Source organism: Natrix helvetica (genome assembly GCF_964273705.1).
Source record: "Natrix helvetica genome assembly, chromosome: 1".
NCBI lineage: Eukaryota > Metazoa > Chordata > Lepidosauria > Squamata > Natricidae > Natrix > Natrix helvetica.
Window position 1 is genome coordinate 322,926,150 of NC_138548.1, and position 20,578 is coordinate 322,946,727.

At 36.6% G+C, this 20,578-nt stretch overlaps 1 protein-coding gene and 1 long non-coding RNA gene across 4 annotated transcripts in view; one reads left to right on the forward strand and one right to left on the reverse strand.

Moving 5' to 3' along the window:
* The window catches only part of LOC309388255 (contactin-4-like), a 588,970-nt gene that overhangs the window by 78,603 nt on the left and 489,789 nt on the right, over positions 1–20,578 (reverse strand). The gene's annotated exons all lie outside the window — the stretch shown is intronic.
* The window catches only part of LOC309388261, a 92,523-nt gene that overhangs the window by 52,139 nt on the left and 19,806 nt on the right, over positions 1–20,578 (forward strand). For all 3 annotated transcript variants that reach the window (XR_014174738.1, XR_014174739.1, XR_014174740.1), the window contains exons 2-3: positions 5,177–5,229; positions 18,477–18,583. This is a non-coding gene — a long non-coding RNA (uncharacterized lncRNA). The remainder of the gene's footprint in view (positions 1–5,176; positions 5,230–18,476; positions 18,584–20,578) is intronic.

Genomic DNA, 20,578 nt, shown 5'->3' on the forward strand with positions numbered 1-20,578 from the left:
TTTTCATAAGTTCTCCCTTTATCAGTTTGGAACTCTATATAATGCACAAGTCATTGGAAAAATCAAGACACTATCAATTAAGAATTTTAAAATAGAAAATTGTTCTATTATAATAGAGAAGAATAGCTTACTTAATGTTGCTTAATTTTAGATGAGTACTTCTAGATTATTACAGCAAATTTGTGATGCACATAGAATGTGGTTGGCTTTAAGGATCACATTTAACAACACAATCATGGACCAACAGTCCATTCTTTTTAACAGGCTATGATCTATAAGCATTTTCTTCCTACATTGTGACTTCCAATTCACAGAACAATCAATTCAATTGCCCAAAAGTACAAGTAGCATTAATATTTATGATATCATTGGATTAAAGCTCAAAGGATGTCAGCTTCTGATGTGTGAGAGACAAAAGGCATCTGCAAATATGATATGATAGAACCACGAACAAGAGACGTTTGTTAGAATAGAAATGTAAGACTGAACATTGACTTTCTGGGAATAAGCAAACTGAGATGGACTGAAATAAATTGCTTCACATGAGAGGAGTATTGGATCTATTGCAGACAAGAAATAATAGAAGAAGTTGATTAACTATTATTATTAACAAAAGAGTGTCAAATCAGTGATTGGATACACCCCTAAAATGATAGAATGAACTCAATTCAAGTCCAAGTCAAGCCAAACAAGATCATGACAATCCATTCAATGCTCTAAATTACAGATGCACAAGAAATGAAATTTGAACACTTCTATGATGACTTGTGCAGCATTTTATTGATACAACATCAAAAACAGATGCCATGTTAAATACAGGGAATATAAAGCATGTGGAATAATGGAAAAATGACATATAAAAAGAATCTGGAGATGGACTAGCAGTGGTCTGCCAAGATCATTCAGAGTTTATGGTAAATGCCTTCTTTCCAAAAGCTAAAAGATTACTTTATTGCACACTGTGAATGAACAACACCAAAATCAAATTGACTACCGTAGTTTTCAGAGTATAAGACACATCTTTTTCCCTCAAAAAAGATGTTGAAAATCTGGGTGCATCTTATACACTGAATACAGCATTTTTGGCCTCCCGAAACCCTTCCCCCTTCACCAAAATGGCCATGCAGAACCTTTAGGAGGCTTAAAGAGTGCTCCTGGGGGCTGGGGAGGGCAGTAATGAGCGAAAAATGGAGCGTTTTTTGCTCAATTTTGCCCCCCATTCCCCAGGAGGACTCTATAAGCCTCCTAAACGCTATACATGACGTCCTTTTGACAAAAAATGGGCCTGTTTTTGCCAAAAATGGGCTATTTTTGCTCGTTTTTTGCCTCCCCCCCCGGAGCACTCTACAAGCCTCCTAAAGCTTATTCATGCCCCTTTTTTGAAAAAAATGGACCCGTTTTTGCAAAAAAATGGGCCATTTTGGGAGGTATGCAGAGTGCAAAAACTTTTTTTTTTTAAATTGTCTCTTCAAAATCTTGGTGCGTCTTATACTCCTGTGAATCTTATACTCCAAAAATACAGTATATATTTTGCAAACACAGATGGAAAGTGATTAAATCAATAAAGATTGCAGCTCAGATCACAAAGGTCTTCTACCAAAATTAATTAAGACCTATTCTACAAAACACCTGAAGGCAGGATAAGAAGTAATGGATGGAAACTTATCAAGGAGATATCTGATCTATAACTAAGGAGAAATTTTCTGACAATGAGAAAAATTAATCAGTGGGATGGCTTGCCTCCAGAAGTTGTATGTTCCCTCACTGGAGGTTTTTAAGAAGATATTGGATAGCCACTTGTCCAGAATGATAACTGTCACTTCTTGAAAAAGGGCTGAACTAAAAGACTTCCAAGGACCTTTCCAACTCTTGTTAAACTGTTACTGCTGAGTTAAATTTTATTACCGGAAAAAAAAGGATGAGTACAAAAAAATGGAAAGAAAGACACATAACTAAGGCAGAATATCAGCAGATAGTCCAAATCTGCAAATATGAAGTCAGGAAAGTAGCCAGTACAGGTTTGTTAAAAACAAAACATGCCAAACGAATCTTATTTTATCCTTTGACAGAGTGACTAAATTAGTAAGCCAGTAAAATGCTGGGACATAGTATACTTACTATGCTTACTTCAGTAAGGCATTCAACAAAGTAGTCCTCAACCTACTTCTTGATAAACTAGAAAGATGTGCAGTCACCACCAGATGGATTTGTAACATCACCACCAGATGGATTTGTACCTAGCTGACAAACCATACTCAACAAGTAGTCCTTAATGTTACTACATCTACTTGAAGGGAAGTAAGTAGTGGGGTACCACAAGGTTCCATCTTAGGCCCAGTACTCTTCAATACCATTATAAATGACTTAGATGAGGAAATAGAAGGGGAATTCATCAAATTTCAGATGATACTAAGCTGGCAGGAATAGCCAACACCCCAGAAGACAAGCTCAGGATCTAAAAAGAGATTGATAGCCTTGAAAAATGGACCCTATCCAGACAACATGAAGTTTAATGTGGAGAAAAGCAAGGTTTTACACCTAGGCAGGAAAAGCCAAAGTTATAAGTATAGATTAGGTGAAACCTGGCTTAAAAACCATAACTGTGAGAGGGACCTGGGAGTCCTAACAGATTATCACTTAAACATGAGCCAGCAGTACATGGCAGCAGCCAAAAAAGCTGTTGTAGAACTTTTTTGTAGAGCATAAAATTTAAACCATGTGAAATATTAGTATTGCTGTATAAAGCCTTAGTGAATTGAATTTTGAATTTTGATCACATGACCATGGGGATGCTGCAACAGTTGTAAGCATGAAAAATGGCCGTAAGTTACTTTTTCAGTGATGTAACATTGAAAAATCACTAAAGTAAGTTGAAGACTACTTGTATGAAAATAGCTCATGGTCCTTTTTTTCTGAGCTAAACATGGAATAGAGCTTTGCTGGGCTCCAATGTCAAAATGCTTCAAAATGTTTTTTTATCAGCCATTAATGTTTTATAGAGCAGTGGGCTCCCTTTAATATCTATGAATTCTGACAACCCTGGAAAAAAAATTGGAGATGTAAATCTGCTGGTATAATTTAGAAGCTGCTAGGTTAACACAAATGAGTTATATGTGGACTGCTTTTTAGCTATGTTTTTTATCAGCCATAAAAAAGAAAGTGATAATTGAGCACTGGGAAAAATGAAACTGATAATGAAGTATTCTGCATTTCTATAGAGATAGGTCATCTTATCTATTATGTATTACATTATCTGTAAAATACAGTAGCAGTTGATCTTTGTGGCAGACAAGATATTTCAAAGCCACAGTGACTTAGAATGCATCTGGGTTTAGGAGATAAATCAATGCTCTTTTTATTAAAAGTAAAAGCATTTTGAACTTCAAAGTCTTCAAAATGTGATGGGTACTTCCATGTTGCAGAGCTGTGTAGCTAACTCAGACCTTTAGGAAATCACATAAATGTAATAGAGTTTTGCATTTTAAAGTTGCGTCAATCAGAAAGTAGGACTTAAGTAGTAGGTCAAATAGACATATTTACAAACATGGCTTCACGAAGCAATTCTGAATGTATTTTATTGAATCACCCTGCCTATGAAATCTCCATGGATCTGTTAAAGCTATTGTCACTCCATGCTTTTCAGCTTTAGATGACTTTGATCTATTGATTTGTCCCTGACCTATGATTCGCTTAAAGATTCACTCTTACCTATAACATGTACCAATAGAATATAGAAGAAGAAAAAAACCTTGATACCTTGCAGCATGTTTTTAAAAATGACCAGCTAGTATCTTTTGCTATACAGGAATAAGTAGCTTCAGTTTATGTTTTATGACTGGATTAAAACAATATTCTGAGTACTTTATGCTCTAATAATGTCTTTGAAATTTTTTCATAATATACAAGACTACAGCACCAGATTTGTTTTGTGTCATGCTCTAGAGATCATGTTGGGATAGATTAACGGAAACATAACAGACAGAAGAATGTTGGAAAAAGAATGGAAGGTGCCATTTTCCAAATCAATTTTTAAAAAGTTGTGGAATATTGTGGCAAGACTGTAATGAACAAACTGATATGTGGCTTCACTGACAACCTGTCTGTTATCAATTCCCCTTAGACACTCCAAAAAGTCCTTATTACCGGATTATGTGGTCATGCCTTCGGCTTCATTGAACCAGCAACTTATTTATTCTCCTTTCACTTATGGTTTGGTATTTTGGGTTGTTAGGATATTTATTATTGTGCTTTTTATATTTGAATTGGCTGTTTCTATATTCTTTTATATTATTTATTGTTGTGTGCTGCCCAGAGTCACCTTGGGTGAGCTGGGCAGCTATATAAATTTGATAGATAAATAAATAAAACATGAGCAGGTGAAAGAGGTATGCTCCCTAAGGCTAATTCTTAGCCTTATATGCAGATGCTATTTATCAGGTTCCTACAATACAGTTTATTAAAGCCAGGTGGGAAACAAATAGGTGTTCCTTTTCCATTCTCATAACTGAACCTTCACAATAAACAGCATTTCAATAACAAAGATAGTTTGTTAATGTCAAGTTTGCTCATCCTTCATATATCTTTATAAAAAACTTCTTAATCAAATATCTTTATAAATAGTTTTTTTAGTGCAAAGTATACTTATGAATATTGTTATTACTGTGGTGAAGTTTACACCATGCTGAAATGAGGAAATAAATTATGAGTACATTATACGGGCTGTTTTTAAGCATATGTGAGAAATATACATCATGCTTAACTAGAAGGATGATTTTTCCACAATTCAATTTTATTGGGTCATCTCTGATTCTGGTGCTCTCTAGGCATAAATCTTACTGACTGAAGTTTGTTTGCTTGGTAGCACAATATTTTTAATCAAGAAATTAAAGGTACATTATCTGTGTTTCAAATTGTTTAAATGAAATTTCAATGACAAAATACGAATTGATATCATTGATAATGCTGATAAAAAGAGAATTCTACCAGTAGAAAACTCAGCTTTTGGGGGTGAGACAGGAATAAATCATAACTAATACTTATAAACAGAATGATTATAGCTGTTTTCTATTAATATCAAGTGTTCATCTTTTAAAAATATACATAAACAGTATGGAATTAATGGATTGTTTTTTCTAATCACCTTCAAGTTAATGACCATTTATTTTTCTCTTCGCAGAAACTTTTTCAGTGACTAACAAACAGTCTGGAGATGGCTGTGAAATCAGCCAGGTAATATGCACTAATGACTAATTCATCTGCATGAATTGATAAGAGGCCCTCTGAGACTAATTTGAATAAATACAAGTAGTGGTTTTAAATGACAAATATTTAAAGGAAGAGGAGGCTGTTATATGGGTAATCCTCAATGTATGACCACAACTGAGCCCAAAATTTCTGTTGGTAGCTTTGCCCCATTTTATGACTTTTCTTTTCCAGTGGTTAAATCAGAGGTGGTATTCAGCAAGTTCTGATCAATTCTGGAGAACTGGTAGCAGAAATTTTGAGTAGTTCGGAGAACTGGTAAATACCACCTCTGACTGGCCCCTCCCCAATCTATTCTCTGCCTCCTGAGTCCTAGCTGATCAGGAAGAAATGGAAATTTTGCAGTAACCTTCCCCTGGAGTGGGGAGGGAATTGAGATTTTACAGTATCTTTCCCCTGCCATGTCCACCAAGCCACACCACACCCACCAAGCCAAGCTCACAGAAATGGTAGTAAAAAATTTTTTGAATCCCACCACTGGGTTAAATCAATCATTTCAGTTCTTAAATGAATCTAGCTTACCCATATCAATGTTTGTAAAGAAATTGGCAATATTTAAGAACTGAATCTAAAAATTTCATTCAGTTAAAATGAATATATTTGGAGATAGCATGCAGTAACTTACTGATAGCAAAATGTGCATCAATTTTTTTAAAAAGACTTTTTTTTCAAATGTTGAATGATACGTTTCAGAAAGATAAGTTGAGGTTGTTTGTATCCATTGTGTGAATAATGCATATAATGTATGTGATTTATAGTCAACTATTGGAAATAATGGATGCTTGTGAACAGATTTTTCTAACACAATCACTTTTTGATCAAGAATATATTGAGGGAGTAGTCAAGAAACTAGTGTAAAGTTATTATTAAAAGTAAATATGTGGACCTGTCAGAAAACTAGTTTAATGCTGCAAAATGGTTAAACTAGGGATTCTAAAGACTAGATGATGATGATGATAATAATAATAATAATATGCATTTATTTGCTCACCATCTTGCCATAGGTGACTCTGGGCGGCTTACAATATTAAAAACAAAAAAATGCCCCTGCCAAGAATATTTTGTCTAGCCTACTAACAATACAGGAACTTATCCTATCCTATTTTATTAAAAATAAGTGTCTGAAAAACTTCAGAACTTCAAAGCGGCACTTGTCTGGCATAATGGCTAAATAGCTTTGGAACAAGATAGGCAGTCTCCAAGAGAGTTGCCTATAAGAAATTTCATATCTTTGAAGAGAAAAAATAACTTCTTAAATTGTATATAGAAAGGCAATGTATATGTCTTTCAGCATTAACATAACACGAGCTTTATTATATTCTTCAAGAAATATGGTGCCGTACAGTGGATAGGAGTGATTTAGTCAAAGGAATTTAAAAAATAAATAAAAAAAATAACTATATTCTGCTGCAGAAACAAACATGGGAAGGAATTTAGTTTAAATTGATAGCTGTAATCCAAAGAAGTGTTTCTACCAAAAACCGAATAAAGAACAAACCCTTCAAATGTCCATCTACACTTTTAAAAAACAGTTTATCCTACACTATTCATAGAACTGTACAAAAGAGAGACTTGTAAATAGAATTGTACATATTTCCATGTTACCATTTCTCCCAGCATATGTTCTTGTTCAGAATAACAATATTCTGAATGTTGGGCTATATTACAATACAAGGTAGTGTGGTTAACAGTTCCCACAGCGCTGATGAGCTGTTAGATGAGGTAAATAAAACACAAGTTCATTCTATTAAATTTAATGTAGCTTACTCCCAGATATATAGGTACGCTGACATTTCTTTGATGCTGACATCCTATCATCATTTTGTGGAAAGGATAATGGAAGATATTTACAAATACAGTTTTGTTTCAACTCTGGTATCCTGGATTGAAGCAAACAAATGTATTGAACACTCTACAACAAACACATACAATTGTGAGTAGTTTCACACCCACCCACATATCTAAGGATCAAATCTATAAAAGGTAAAGGTAAAGGTTTTCCTCGCACATATGTGCTAGTCATTTCCAACTCTAAGGGACGGTGCTCATCTCAGTTTCAAAACCGAAGAGCCAGCACTGTCCAAAGACATCTCCGTGGCCTTGTGGCCAGCATGACTAAAACACAAAAGGCACACGGAACGCTGTTACCTTCTAACTAAATTCCCACCTATTTTTCTACTTGCATCTTTTACATTCTTTTGAATTGCTAGGTTGGCAGAAGCTGGGACATGTAATGGGAGCTCATTCCGTTATACTGTGTTAGGGATTCGAACTGCTGAACTGTCGACCTTTCTGATTGACAAGCTCAGTGTCTTAGCCACTGAGCCACCTTGTCAATTAAAAAAATAGATCCCCCCTCCATTTCAAAAAGCATTCATTCTAACATAGGATTCCATAACAGGGAAATCTATTATAACTTAGACCACATTTGAATGACAATTGCAATGGACAAACCCCTAGTATAATTAGCAATTGTCAATTGCAATCACTTGGAAGAACAATTCAATTTTGTAAGAGATAAATTGCTTAGAAAATTCAAAGGTGAATGGAGGAAGGTGGCTTGGGGAATGTACTTTGGTCCCAGGAGAAGGACAAGGTTATAATAAAATGAAACTTCAGGAGGTCTTTATAATTGCCAATCACACTGAGCTTCGTTTAGCCTATTGCTGATGAAAAATGGGCAATTAGATTTTTTTCATCTCCCTAGTTCATACCTAATTCTTAATATTAATGATGTGGAATGTTAAATGTACTTCATTCAAAGAAGCAAATTGCTGCTGGAAATGTATTTCTTGTATTCTCAACAGGAATCCTAAACTCAGGTTTGAGATACACATGAACTAGGTTTTTGTCAGATTATAAAGGCTAATAACTACCATAAAATAAAAGGGATGTTTTGTTCTAGGGAAAAATAAAATTTTTATTTTGCATGAAGAAATGCTTTGAGCTAACTTTTATTAATATGTGTATACTACAAAGCAACATTTGGTTTCCATTTAATTTTTTCCTTGTAGTTCAATTTCATATTTTCAAGGCAAACATGAACTAGATGACATCTTTTTGAGAAAGCCAAGAGAAAGATTTATTAATGATTAGCATGTATTTACAATATTGCTGAAGCCAAACCTAAGTGTGAAAATACATGCAGATTGTCTAAGAAGACAATGTTCTCATATGTTAATAAAGTCAATCCCATAAGATATTTGAAAATAAAATTAATTAATGCTAAAAACAGAAAGAACAGACTTACTAAATTTGTTCAGGATACAAATAAAAAACAAAAACAAAAATTGGGTCTGTGGAAACTGATTATAAATTATTGCTCAGGTGTCTTTTCATGAGTTAATGTTACAATGCTCTTAAAAATAAAGGTTCCCCTAACACATATGTGCTAGTCGTTCCGGACTCTAGGGGGCGGTGCTCATCTCTGTTTCGGAGCTGAAGTATCAGCACTGTCCAAAGACGTTTCCATGGTCATGTGGCCGACATGACTAACTGTCGAAGGTGCACGGAATGCTGTTACCTTCCCATCAAAGGTGGTTCCTATTTTTCTACTGGCATTTGTACATGCTTTTGAACTGCTAGGTTGATAGAACCTGGGACAAGTAACAAGAGCTCATTCCATTACCTGGTGCTAGGGATTTGAACAAATCTTTCTGATCAACAAGCACAGCATCTTAGCCACTGAGCCATTGAATCCTTCCTTAATTGGTCCATAACTAACATAATGGTTCTTTGTGCATGGTATATTTATTAACCAACCCTAAATCTATATTTGTGTCCAGATTTCATAACTGGTCATTATCAGTGGTGAAATCTAATTTTTTTTGTCACCAGTTACAATACAATACAATACAATACAATACAATAGTAGAGTTGGAAGGGACCTTGGAGGTCTTCTAGTCCAACCCCCTGCCTAGGCAGGAAACCCTATACCGTTCCAGACAAATGGCTATCCAACATCTTCTTAAAGACTTCCAGTGTTGGGGCATTCACAACTTCTGGAGGCAAGCTGTTCCACTGATTAATTGTTCTAACTGTCAGGAAGTTTCTCCTCAGTTCTAAGTTGCTTCTCTCCTTGATTAGTTTCCACCCATTGCTTCTTGTTCTGTCCTCAGGTGCCTTGGAGAATAGTTTGACCCCCTCTTCTTTGTGGCAACCCCTGAGATATTGGAACACTGCTATCATGTCTCCCCTAGTCCTTCTTTCTCTTAAGCTAGACATACCTAGTTCCTGCAACCGTTCCTCATATGTTTTAGTCTCCAGTCCCCTAATCATCTTTGTTGCTCTTCTCTGCACTCTTTCTAGAATCTCCACATCTTTTCTACATCATGGCGACCAAAACTGAATGCAGTATTCCAAGTGTGGCCTTACCAAGGCAACAGTTCTCTGGGCATGGCTTGGTGGTGGTGGTCATGTGACTGGGTGGGCATGGTCAACTATTTTCACTGTTTAAATCATTTTTCCCCTACCTATTCGCCCAAACCGGCAGGAACAAAATGCTTTAAAAAGTGAAAAAAAACACATGTTCCAATGATTGTGTGGTTCACAGTTGATCCGCACGATCATCAGAACCTTTCCCCCCCCCACTTTTTAAAGCATTTTTTTTACTACCGTTTGGGTGAATAGGTAGTAAAAAAATGTTGTAAAAAGTGGGGAAAAAAGGTTCCAACGATTGCACGGCACAGCTGAGTGTTATGGAACCTTTTTTCCCCCCCACTTTTTAAAGCTTATTTTTACTACCGGTTTGGGCGAACCTTAGCATTTTGGCTACCGGTTGTAGAGAACTGATCAGAACCGGTAGCATTTCACCCCTGGTCATTCCACCATTCATCTTTTAATTATTGAACATTAATTCAGAATGTTTATTTTTCATTTTTATGTTCATAAGTGATCTAGATTTTTTCTTCATCCAATCAAACAAAGTAGTCTCACTTACATTTCTCAAACTTAAGTGATTCAATCTTCAGTTTGGCTTCAGTTTTCATTACATTTCATTTCTACTTACCCTGCCATTCTTTTTATATATTTACCATACACATTTTAAAATCTGGGGGTGCATCTGTCTTGTCTCACTTCTTTCTCTCTTCAAACTAATATTGTAATTATTACAATAACTTTTTATCCTTGTAAAACTTCCATATTAGATCAAGGAAGTATTCTGTCCTTCCTAGTAGCTTTAATATGTTTTGCATTTGGCATAATCTACAAAATAAGAACCTTAATATAATGTCTGAAGGAAATGTAATTTTTTTAGTGTTTTCTGGTCCTTTTCATTATTAACTTATCCCACCTATCTTACCTCCTCTCTTTCTTAACTAAGTGTAAGTTTGTATCACATTTTACACTCCCCTGCCCTGGAGCTCTACTCTTTTGAAACTTTACATGAGGCTCATGAATCAATAAGGGCATCTTTCAGAAACCTGACAATAGCATATTAATCAAAACATACCTTCCTTAAGTAATTAGTGTAAAGCTTCTATTAAACGCATATTATCTTCCATTTCTTTTCAGGATAAAAATATATTTAATTATTCCAAACTCTGGGCATGTAGATTTGCTCAATTTTTGTTGACATAGTCTATTATGACTTTACTTGCCTCTTATCAATCAACATATTATCTATTTTCTCTTTGACAATCAATTTACAGCTTTTTCTACCTTACTTTCTACTGAAGTTAGGTCACGATCGTTTTCTCCCTTTACAAATATTTCTATCATTATATAATCTCATTTTCAAATGATTGAAAGAATCAACCTTATTGTTCTATAAGCTTTCTCTTCTGCGAAGACTTTTGACTCTTCCTGCCTTTGTTGTAAATTAACCCATGTTTTCTCTGCTCCTAAACCGTGTTCTGATTTTCCTTTTGTTGTTATATTCCTTTCTTTAAAAACTGGAGATACCTTCCTTGACCTTCCTTGATTGAAGTTAGAAGCCTGCATTCAACTTCCACTTGCTTGGGGCGTTCATCCTCCATGTTTCCTTGGTTATCAGAACAGCTTACACTGGAAACCTAGATCTTTTTATTTTTGATACCTGATTTTTTTCCCATAGGGAGGTGAAATATGGTTTTCTAGTGTCTCATATCTTGCTTTAGCTCTTCAGATTCTTGTTTGCAGAAATTAAACATATTGAACCTAGACCTTACATTTATCAGTGACAAAGCCGTAGGTTTTAAGGGCAGGAATCCCTTGTATGAATCTTATATTACAACATTAATTTGAACTTTGTACTATATGTTAACATATGGAAATGAAAGATATGGCCTTTTAAATATTGCTGAACTTTCCAATCCACCTAATAATTGCAAGTGATACTGGGATGTGCCATTCAGCAACAATTACAAAGCCATACTTTCCCCAACCTGGATTTTAAAAATTCAAAAGAGGGTAAACAAAACAAAAAATAAAGTTTTCCCATCCGTTTGCTGTGAGCCTTATCTAAATTGCCCTGAGTATAACATATAGTACCTATAATCAGCATGGATTACTAGGGTAGCCTGCCACCAACCTTGTGATAATTCTATTCTATCCAGCTGCGAAACTGTATCAAGAATTTATATCTTTCATTGTAGGAAAATACAAAAAAACGTGTTTTGGACCTTCCAACCTAGAAATATATAAACTTTGTGTCAACCAAAAATAAACTGAGGCCATTTTTTTGCAGATGGAAAAAATCTCAATGAAAAATATTATCATTAAAGTTATGAAGCCAAGTCTCTAAACATAAAACAAAGTATAAGGGATTGTAAGAATAGCACGTAAAGAATTCCAATAAAATCAAAACAGTCAACCTATCTAATTTTTAAAAAAATTTCATTTATTACTTTATTATACCATTCACTTTGAATGGTGCAGATGGAAGCATCTGCGCTATCTACACTTTCCCAAATCCCTCCGAAGTAGTTTGACACTCAATATGCAATTAACTTCATTATTGCCATAGACTTCAAATATAAAGGACATATAAGAAATATCATGTTCTCCTTTCATCTGGCCAATTCTACATCTGAGAATTAAAAAAAAAACCATGCCAACAAAAATATGATCCAAAACATAAAATACAAATATATAAATAGAACAATTATTAAATATTGTACTATACAATATTATGTGATAAACATATAATAATAATAATAAATAATAATAATAATAAATTTAATTTGTTAGCCACTCCCTCTCCACAAGGGACTCGGGGCGGCGTACAACAAAAGCACATATATATATATACATATGCACATACACATACACGCATACACATACACGGAGGAGGTAACAATCATTAAATACATACAATAATAGTAATAAAATTAGCAATTAAAATACCCCAATTTAAAAATTACGAATTTAAAAAGACTGTCAGGAGGAATGGATGGAACTACGGTTGAGCCAGGCCAGATAATTGAAAAAGGTGGGTCTTGAGCTTTACACGGAAGGAGCGGAGATCGGTGGTAATCCTAATGTCGAGGGGGAGGTCATTCCAAAGGGCTGGGCCCATCACAGAGAAGGCCCTACTCCTGGGTGTCGCCCCCCGACACTGTTTAGTGGACGGCACCCGGAGAAGTCCCTCTCTGTGCGAGCGGATTGGTCGTAGGGATGTATGGGACAGGATGCGATCCCGCAGGTAGCTAGCTCCTGTGCCATGAAGCGCTTTGAAGATCGTAATCAAAACCTTGAAACGCACCCGATAGACCACAGGAAGCCAGTGCAGCTCGCACAGGAGAGGTGTTACATGGGAGTATCTAGTACTCCCCATAATCACCCGCGCGGCCGCATTCTGGACCAACTGTAGTCTCCGAGTGCATCTCAAGGGAAGCCCCATGTAGAGAGCATTGCAGTAGTCTAGGCGAGACGTCACCAGCGCATGGGTGACTGTGCGTAAGGCATCCCGGTCCAATAGGGGGCGCAATTGGTGCACCAGGCGGACCTGGTGGAACGCCCCTCTTGCCACGGCTGTTACATGATCATCCATGGACAGCCGGGCATCCAGGAGGACGCCCAAATTGCATGCCCGCTCCATGGGGGCCAGTTGCTCGCCCCCAATGGCCAGAGATGGAAGCAACTGGTTGAACCCGGGGGCCGGAAGCCACAGCCACTCCGTCTAATAATAATAATAATGATAATAAATTTATTTCTTAGCCGCACCCTCTCCCGAAGGACTCGGGGTGGCGTACAATAAAACACATAAAAAACAATATGGACAATACACACACAGAATAAACGAACACGTGTACATGGAGGAGGTATGAAGATAAGAAAAGACAGTTAAAACATAGTTTAAAATCCCCTAATAAAAGTCTAAAAGTCACAAAAATTAAAAAACCCATCAGGAGCAGTGTGAACAAACTATGGTTGAGCCAGGCCAGCTACTTGAAATAGGTGCGTCTTGAGCTTTATCCGGAAGGCGCGGAGGTCAGAGGTAGTCCTAATATCCGGGGGAAGGTCATTCCACAGGGCTGGGCCCGCAACAGAGAAGGCTCTACTCCTAGACGCCGCCCCCCGACATTGTCTGGTGGACGGCACCTGGAGGAGTCCCTCTCTGTGCGAGCGAATTGGTCGCAGGGATGTATGGGGCAGGATACGATCCCGCAAGTAGCTAGGTCCTGAGCCATGGAGTGCTTTAAAGATCGTTATCAAGACCTTGAAACGCACCCGGTGGACCACAGGGAGCCAGTGCAGCTCGCGCAGGAAAGGTGTCACATGGGAGTACCTTGTACTCCCCATAATTACCCGCGCGGCCGCGTTCTGGACCAACTGTAGTCTACGAGTGCATTTCAAGGGAAGCCCCATGTAGAGAGCGTTACAGTAGTCCAGGCGAGACGTCACCAGCGCGGGTAATTATCAACTATATATATAGCTGATAAAGGAGGAGAGACTGTGGCTTAGTGGCAATTACATCGGCCTAATATGCAATACAGCCCTGGTTCGAATCACAGTAAGGGTATGGCTAGCTGATGAGAGCTAAATAGCTTGAAATGGATCCATACTAGTCTCCCTTTATTTATTTATCAGCACAAATATATATATATCTCACCTGCCATCCTCAGGCTTGGGCTTAAAATGGGAACGGAGCTGCTGTCTTTCTGTAAATCTTGGTGGGAGGGGATGGGGTGCTGGCTTTGTTTCAGTAAGTGGAATGATTGGTTGTGTGGTTGTATCATGATTGGTAGATTGGTGCTGATTAGTGCTGGCTATGTGTGCATTGTTGTTTTGTATTGTAACGGCCTGGGTGGTGGGTGGTGTTCGTTTGTGATACAGCCACACATCCAATCAATGCACTTGCTGAAATGGGGCCAGCAGTCCACACCCACCCACCAAGGTTTGTAGAGGGATGGCAGTTCCGATCACGCTTTAAGCCCAAAACACCAGCCTGAAGATGATGCCAAAACGTTGCCAAGACAATCTTAATCTTACACGGGAAAAGACCTGAATACAACAAGACCAGCATATATAAATTATGTATGTATGTATGTATATATGTATATGTATATGTGTGTGTGTGTGTGTGTGTGTGTGTGTGTATATATATATATATATATATATATATATATATATATATATATATATATATATACATACATACATACATACATACATACATACATACATACATACATACATACACTGTATAAACAAGTATTCCTCAACTTACAACCATTTGTTTAATGACTGAAGTTACAATGGCACTAAAAAAAGTGACCAGTGTTTTTCACACTTACAATCATTTGCAGCATCTCCACGGACAATTAATCAGCATTTGGAAGCTTGGCAACTGGCATGCATTTATTATTCTTGCAGTGTTCCGGGGTCATGTGATCATCTTTTACAACCTTGTCACAGGCAAGCAAAGTCAATGGGGAAGCCCTATTCACTTAACAACCATGTTACTCACTTAATATCACTACCAATATCACTATCAATAACATCTGTGGAAGAAAGGTCATATATGGGGAAATGCTCACTTAACAACCGTCTTTCTTAGCAACAGAAATTTTGGGCGCAGTTGTGTTCATAAATCAAGGACTATGTGTACACAAAATGTAAAAATAAAAATACAAAAATATAAAAACCATGTCATTAAAAAAGAAAGAAAGAAAGCCCATCAGATCTAGCAGAAGAGACCTGCTACAAATCCCATCTGCTATGAAGCTACACTTGGTTAATCTCAGCAGGCAGGCCTTCTATGCTGTGGTGCGCACCTTATGGATCATTTTCACTCCCAAAGTGTGATTTGATTCAGCCCTTTGGATTGTTCCAGAAGCCCCTCAAAACCTGGTTATACCATCAGTCTCTGATAATTCTATTATCTTTAATTCTAAGAAAGAATTGAAAAAAACCCACCACATATTGTTCAAGGCTAAGATGGTAAGACTACTAACTATAAAAGAGCAAAAGGAGAATAATGTGAAAAAATATTTTATGAAAGAGAATATATTTTGTTAGAATAGAAGGCCACATCAGATTCTTTGTGTATTTAAAATGCTTCTTGCTTTAGAAAAATGGCACAATGATTTTGACAGGAAAGGAGATAATTAATGGTAAACTCTTGGGCTCAGTGAAAACTAAGTGATATGTGGAGAAAAGAAACGAATCACAATAATGAGAAAAGATTTAGTATCAAATAACACATAATGAGATAGTCTGAAAATAAAGACAATTTTTACCCACCCACCTGCATTGTACAATGATCTTTTGTCTGAAACATAATTGGTTAGAATGGGTTTCCAGTATTATTTTTTAAAATCATTATGTTATATTAAATTATATTATTTTTTATAATACTCAATTATACGGAAACACTTGATCTGAGCTAATAGTAACTAAATATTTTCATCCAATTATTATCAGTCAGTGGGTCTGAAGTTTTATAGAAAGTAACAATGACTTTACTTTTAACCATTCAGATTTGATTGGGGTACTTTAAAATATTATTAAATATATCAAGAAGCTGGCATTATCTCTAGTTTATATTTTAAACCATTTTAACAGTACCTGAGTATTTGGAAAGTTGAAAGACTAGACAATTGAAAGAAAAATAATGAACTAGGTAAAACTTGCAAGTTGTTTTATGGCCAACTTGTAACTAGCTGAGAGTCACAGGATTCCATCGTGCTCATAGCTGCTAATGTCGACTGTATGGACTCTAAAACCACCTGGCTGATTTCTTAATTATCTTTGGATTTATGTTTTTATTTTCTGGCTTTCTTTAAACATTAAGACCAACAAATTTTATTGTATTCACTAGGTTAAATGTCTTTCAATCTATGTTTTTTTTAAAAAAACAATTTTAAGTATAAGTTTAAAAATTTGTACTTTTTGGAATATACAGCAAGAGGATGATAACTCTTGGCTTTGAAAAGTTTCTGTAATGTATCTATTTTGTAGCTGTATACATTTTATTTGCATAATATAAACTAATAAATTATGGAGGCATAGGGTTTTAGAGGATGGGTTTATAGAAACTGAGGAAGATATGGAATGAGAAAATATTTGGCATTATTTTAAGAGTCAGTGATATGGTCTTAATGTTGCTGGGGCTGAGGAGGGAGATTTATTTTACTTTCTATGTTTTTATTTTAACTTCTTTTTTTGCACATAATATCTGTTCATTTTGTAGTTGTATAAGTTTTACTTGTATTGTATAATGCCTAATGAATTTATTGAGAAAATGAAGAAAGAAAAGGCTAAACACCCGGCAACTGAGACTAAGGTTTAAATCAATGCTTATGAATAATTACTTTGTATTTCTAGAACCAAGGTTCTGAGTTATAATATATGTAGATCTGTTTCATAGCATTCAATAATTTACTTTCTGCAGTATTGATGGCACTTACTTCTCCAAGAGACCATTTCCATTATTATGGTGATGAATTATCTTTAATGAGTACAATTGTGTAACCGTACTCCAGGGCAAAATTCTTCATACAAAAGTATAGCTTTCAAGTACCATTAAGAGATACCTTTAGATATTTTACAAGAAACAGTAATTCTACTTCATGAAAATAATCCAAAATCTAAAATCATCCATCGATCCATCCCTATGCATCATCTAACTATCTATGCAAGATAATCTCTGCATCTTGAGAAAGTATTGATCAGACTTGATTCTATTTTGCTATCTTTGACAGCTTCTAGAAAATAAGATCTGGATGCACCACAAAATTAATGTTATTACTTTGTTTAGACATTCAGTTCAAATATGACACTGTACTGCAAATATTCCAGCAAATCACTGAGATGTTTTAATTGAATAATGAAATTCTACACATCTCTGGTAAGGACCTCTCCTTAACCATGTAAACAGAAATTAGGACACAATGCCCAAAAGCCTTTTTTCCCCATTTTGCATGGATGCGTTTTCAAAATTAACTTGCACAATCATGATTACCTGGTTTGAAATATATTGAAATATATTTTCAATCCTTTTTTTTCCAGAACTGAATATTAAATAAGCTTTAGATATTGAAGGAAACTTTTAAAATATCTTATTCACATAACATAATTACCCTTTCAAGTGGGTAATTCTTAAAAACCACTTGAAAGGGAAAACATTATTGGTTTGAGGGTGATAGGAATATTTTTTTAACCCTTTAAGGGGAATATTTTCATCTGTTGTTTTAATATTTCTATTACATCTTAGTTATGTTTTCCCAACTATTCCACAAGGATATTCTGTTTTGGCAAGCCCTTATCAGCTCCAGTTTTGCCTAAATTCTCTAAACATTTAATCTATGTACATCACAAGGCAACCATTTTGAACCAAGGTACATCAGATAGGCTAATATAGAGAATGTGGCTCCTATGAGTCCTGAGAGAATAAAATTTCACAATTTTCTAGTTCACAATCCCTTGCCCCCTCCTCCACTCAGCAACTAAGGAATTAATTCACCCTGGAGGTAGCATTTGGCTATGAGAGATCATTTACTGCACAAAGTACTTACAAAGTTGCTATCATTATACAAAAACAGTGAAACTGAACCAACATCATGGCACATTATGTTGACAGAGTTTGCCAATAATTTTAGAGTCATCTTTAAGTTGAGTCATGACAACCAGGCTTCTTTTCTTTCTTTTTCTTTTTCTGGAAATTTAGTTGCTATGATTCAACCTGCAGACAACTCTACCTGGATGACTGAGAATCTTCATTAATGTTTTCATTAATGAGTCACATTGCTTCTATGACACTTTTCAATACATATTTTTTTCTCCTCTAGGACATGATGGCTGGCATCATTAGATCTAAACAGCAAGCAAAATTGTAATGGCAATGTGTTTTTATGCATATCAAACAATAAACCAGAGGAAGATGATTAGATTGAAGGTGAGAGGCTGAATTACACAACAGTAATCCGCTCATTTTATTTTTCTGTTTAGAAAATAAACAATGAACCATGGGACATGGATAGCCTAAGACAGTGGTGGGCAACCTTTTTTTTCAACTGAGCCAAATCTCGCCAAAACCACGATTGAAATTTATTTTGAGAGCCACATTTTTAAAACCGAAAATACATAGGATGGTACACTGTTTTTAGTTTCAATAAACTCTGGCATTTGAAGCGCGCAAGTCTTAAAACTGTCAAGTTACAAGATCCTTGCATCCCTAACCCTTTAGGAAAAAAACCCCAAGGGGTCTTCAAACCTGACAGCTTTAAGACTTGTGGACTTCAACTCCCAGAATTCCTCCTCCAGTCATGTTGGCTCAGAAACTCTGGCATTGAAGCATGCAAGTCTTAAAGCTCTCAAGTTGCAAGACCCTTGCACCCCTAACCCTTTAGAAAAAAAAACCAGGGTCTTCAAACCTGACAGCTTGAAGACTTGTGGACTTCAACTCCCAGAATTCTGAGAATTGAAGTCTACCAAAGGCATCAATCATATTAGCCCAGGGGTCTGCAAAATTGGCTCTTAAGACTGGTGGACTTCAACTCCCAGAATTCTGAGAATTGAAGTCCACCAAAGGCATCAATCATATTAGCCCAGGGGTCTGCAAAATTGGCTCTTAAGACTGGTGGACTTCAACTCCCAGAATTCTGAGAATTGAAGTCCACCAGTCTTAAAACAGCCAACTTTGCAGACCTCTGTGTTAGCCCAAAGCCTGGCGCTGGGCGGGCCTTGCTCCCCCATTGGTGGAGCCCCAGGAAGCGAGGAGGGAGAAAAAGAGACAGAGGCCAAGGAGCTTCTCCCCCCCCCGCAAAAATCTTATCAGGGAGCCGGCGGGCAGTAGCAAATTAGCTGATCACGCGGCGTGATCGGCTAATTTGCTACTGCCTGCCCGGCTCCCCGGTTAGATTTTTGCTGGGAGGAGGCGGGGGGGGGGAAGCTTCTTAGCCTCCGTTTCTTTTTCTGCCTCCTCGCTTCTCGTCCCCGCCCGACTTCAGGATCCTCCACGCGGCGTGATCAGCTAATTTGCTACTGCCTGCCCGGCTCCCCGGTTAGATTTTTGCTGGGAGGAGGCGGGGGGAAGCTCCTTAGCCTCCGTTTCTTTTTCTGCCTCCTCGCTTCTCGTCCCCACCCGACTTCATGATCCTTCCTAATCATTGTGGGTCGAAAAGAAAAAAGGGAAAGAGGCGCTTGTTTTGAAGTGCCTGAGAGGAGGGAGGGGAGCGGGCGCCCGGCACACAGAAGAGCCACATTAAAGTGTGTAAAGAGCCGCATGTGGCTCACGAGCCGCGGCTTGCTGACCACTGGCCTAAGATAAAGGGAACACCATCTCCATTTATTTGACCTCAATACTGTTTGCATTTAGAAAATCTGTACAGATGCTTATCTTTCACTAAGCTTTTCTCTAAGTTTTTAGAACTTTTTAGATTGAAGACCGAATATGCATTTAATTATCCATGGGCTCATTAAATAATTAATGCACAAATTTATCTCATCTGTCTGTGCAGTGGAATGGAATAGTGAGGCCATTAATCTATTAATAATAGTTGTACAACTTTGCCTACATGAATGTGACCATCATGACTATTATTCCTAAATAAAAGTGGTGCTATTAAAGATCTATTATTTGTTCTCCTAAAAACTACATAGATTGGGAGAACATCTTGCTTTTCACATTTTAAATTGGGTACCAGTTTGATTTATATATAATATTTTTAATTTGTTATTATGTAGCTATAATGCATAATATATATATATATATATATATATATATATTTATTTGTGTTACAACCCCTGGTATGCCTAAATATGGGAGGAAGGTCACACTCCCTCTTTCTGTCCTTCGGCTTCATCACAGAAGACCATGCAGGCAGAAAACCATATTTTTATTTTTAATGTTGCTTTTTATATTTGTGTTGTATTTGTACTGATAAATAAA